Genomic DNA, 3,624 nt, shown 5'->3' on the forward strand with positions numbered 1-3,624 from the left:
AGAGGTTAAATACCAAATAATCCAATTTAAAAATGGGGTACATATCTAAATAGAGAATTCTCAACAGAGTAATATCAAATGACTGAAAGACACTTAAGGAATTGTTCAACATCCTTAGTCATCAGGGAAATGAAAATCAAAACCACTCTGAGATACCACCTTACACCTGTCAGAATGTCTAAGATCAAAAGCACTGATGACAGCTTATGCTGGAGAGAATGTCAAGTGAGAGGAACACTCCTTAATTGCTGATGAGATCGTAAACTTATACATCCACTTTGGAAATCAATATAGTGGTTTCTCAGAAAATTGGGAATCAATCTACCTCAAGATCCAGTAATACCCATCTTGGTCATATACCAAAAGGATGCTTTGGTATACTCAAACTACAAGGACATTTGCTCAATTATGTTCTTAGCAGCACTTTCATAATAGCTAGAACTTGGAAACAATCTGGATACCCCTCAATTGGATAATGAATAAAGAAAATGTGGGACATTTATACAGTGGAGTACTACTCAGTGGTAAAAACAATTTAAATTTGAAGGCAAATGAAAGGAACTAGAAAAAATCCTGAGTAAGGTAATCCAGACCCATAATGACAAACACAGAGTAGTCAGTCATAAATGAATATTAGACATAAAGCAAAAGACAACCAGCCTATAATAACCCCAGAAAACAAAGAGGACTACAAGAGAGACACACATGGATTCCCCTGGGAAACGGAAATAAACAAGATCTCCTGAGTAAATTTTGAATGTCTGGTGAAGGGAAAGGGTGGAAGGGAAGTGGGGAGGGGAGAAAAGTAGTGGGGAGGAGAACATGAGGGATTGGGATGATCGATTTGTGGGAAGGACAGAAAGAGAGAGCAAGAAAAGAGATATCTTCATTGAGGGAATCATTCTGGGGTTAGCAAATATCAGGGCACTAGGGAAATTCCCATGAATCCACAAGAATGACCCCAGCTAAGAACCTAAGTAATAGTGGAGATATTGCCTGAGTTGGCCTTCCCTTGTAATCAGATTGATGACTACTTCACATGCCATCATAGAACCTTCATCCAGAAAATGATAAAGCAAATTCTGAGATCCACATGGGACTGAGCTCCCAGAGACCAGTTGAAAGGAGGGAGGAGTGATAATACGAGCAAAGGGGTTAAACCATGGTTGGTAAACCCACATAAACAATTGACCTGAGCTAGTAAGAACTCATTATCTCTGCACTGAAAGTTGGTGAACCTGTATAGGACCAAACTAGACCCTCTGAATGTGGATGACAGTTCTGTGGCTTGGATAGTTTGTGGGACCATTGGCAGTGGGACTAGTATTTATCCCTAGAGCATAAACTGGCTTTTTATAGCCCATTCCCTTTAGAGAGATACATTTCTCAGCATAGTTACAGGAGGGAGAGCCTCACTCCTGCCTCAATGTTCCTACTTTGTTACAGTGATGTAACAGATGTTGTTGACTCCCCATGGGAGACTTACCCTCTCTGAGATGTGGATAGGGGTGGGATCGGGAAAGGTAAGCAAGGGGGAAGAGGTGAAGGAGAGGGAATAGGAATAGTATGTAAAATAAAAAATGACTGTTTTAAAATTAAAAAAAATAATTGTAAAAATAATTGTTAAATGTCCAATATATTTAATGCTCCATATGACCAAATTATATTTATTAGTAATCTGGGAAATATTTACAATCATTGCCTTAGTTATGGTTTCTATTGCTTTGAAGAGATACCTTGACAACTGCAACTTTTATAAAGGAAAACATTTAATTGTTGCTCTCTTACACTTCAGAGGTTTTGTCCATTATCATCATCACAGAAAGCAAGAAGCATGCAGCAGACATGGTTCTAGAGATGGATCTGAGAGTTCTTACATTTTGACTAGCAACAGTAAGTGGCCTGAGATACTGGGTGTTACTTGAGCATGCTTGAGACCTCAAACCCAAATCTACAGTGACATACTTCCTCTGACAAAGTCACACCCACTCTAACAAAGCTTCAAATACTAATAATACCATTCCCATTGGGATATATTTTCTTTTAAAACCACCATATTTCTCTTGTTGCTCCCAAACGCTTATAGCTATATTATAATGCAAAATTTATTTAGTCCAATTTCAAAACTCCTCATAATTTATCACAGTCTCAGCACTGCTTAAAAGTCTGAAGTTCAAAGTCTCTTCTGTGATTAAGATAATCTCTTAACTGTAATTACTTATGAAATCAAAATAAAAAACCAGATAGATACTTTCAACATATAATAACACAGAATATACATTTCCATTCTAAAATGTAGGAAAAGGGGTATAGTGAGGAACTATTGGACCAAAGAAGATCGAAAACAAGCTGAGAAAACATTGAAATCTTCATCTCCTTGTCTGATGTCAAGTGAAGCAGGTGTCAAGTTCATGGGCAAGTCAGAACAGAATTACTCCTCAAGACTGGAAAGATTTAGCAATAGCAATATTAGAAGTTGGTCCTCAGTAACAATAGAGAGCATGGTAGAAAGAGAAAGCTAGGATGATAGAACAACAAAATAGGCTTGAAGTATTGCTATTTCAAAAGATCAATTTCCAATCATACTACAAAAGCATTTGTTCAACTATGTTCATAGCAGTACTATTTGTAATAGCCAGAAACTGGAAACAACCTAGGTGCCCCTCAATAGAAGAATGGATAAAGAAGGTGTGGCAATATACACATTAGAGTTCTACTTAGCAGTAAAATCAATGACATCTTGAATTTTGCATGAAGATGGATGGAAATAGAAAACACTATACTGAGTGAGATAACCCAGACACAAAAAAGATGAATATGGTATGTACTCACTCATAAGTGGATTCTAGCCATAAACAAAGGACATTGAGCCTATAGTTCATGATCCTTGAGAAGCTAAAGAAGAAGGTGAACCAAAGAAAAACATATATTTATCCTCCTGGATATTGGAAGTAGACAAGATCACCAGGCAAAAGTTGGGAGCATGGGGGTGGAGGGGCTTGGGGGAAAAGGAAGATGGAGAGAGAGAGAGGAGAAGGGGAGGATTGGGGAGAGCTTGGGTGAATGGGATGGCTGAGATGGAGGAAGGGTGGATATGGTTGGCAAGAGACTTGGCTCTAGAGGGGTTCCCAGGTGTCCAAGGGGATTTCTCCAGTTAGGTCCTTGGGAAGCAGAGAAGAGGGTGCCTGAACTGGCCTTCTCCCATAGCCACACTGGTGAATATCTTGCATATCGCCATAGAACCTTCATCTGGAGATAGATGGAGATAGAGAAAGAGACCCATATTGGAGCACTGGACTGAGCTCTCATGACCCAGATGAAGAGCAGAAGGGAGAACATGAGCAAAGAAGTCAGGACCACGAGGGGTGCGTCCACCCACTGAGATGGTGTGGCTGATCTTATAAGAGTTCACCAAGGCCAGCTGGACTGGGACTGAATGAGCATGTGATCAAACCAGATTCTCTGAATGTGGCTGACAAAGAGGGCAGACGGAGAAGCCAATGATAATGACACCAGGTTTTTTTTGTTGTTAATTTATTTATTGAGGATTTCTGCCTCCTCCCTGCCACCGCCTCCCATTTCCCTCCCCCTCCCCCGATCAAGTCCCCCTCCCTCATCAGCTCG

The sequence above is a fragment of the Microtus ochrogaster genome, chromosome 19 (genome assembly GCF_000317375.1).
Source record: "Microtus ochrogaster isolate Prairie Vole_2 chromosome 19, MicOch1.0, whole genome shotgun sequence".
Taxonomy (NCBI): Eukaryota; Metazoa; Chordata; class Mammalia; order Rodentia; family Cricetidae; genus Microtus; species Microtus ochrogaster.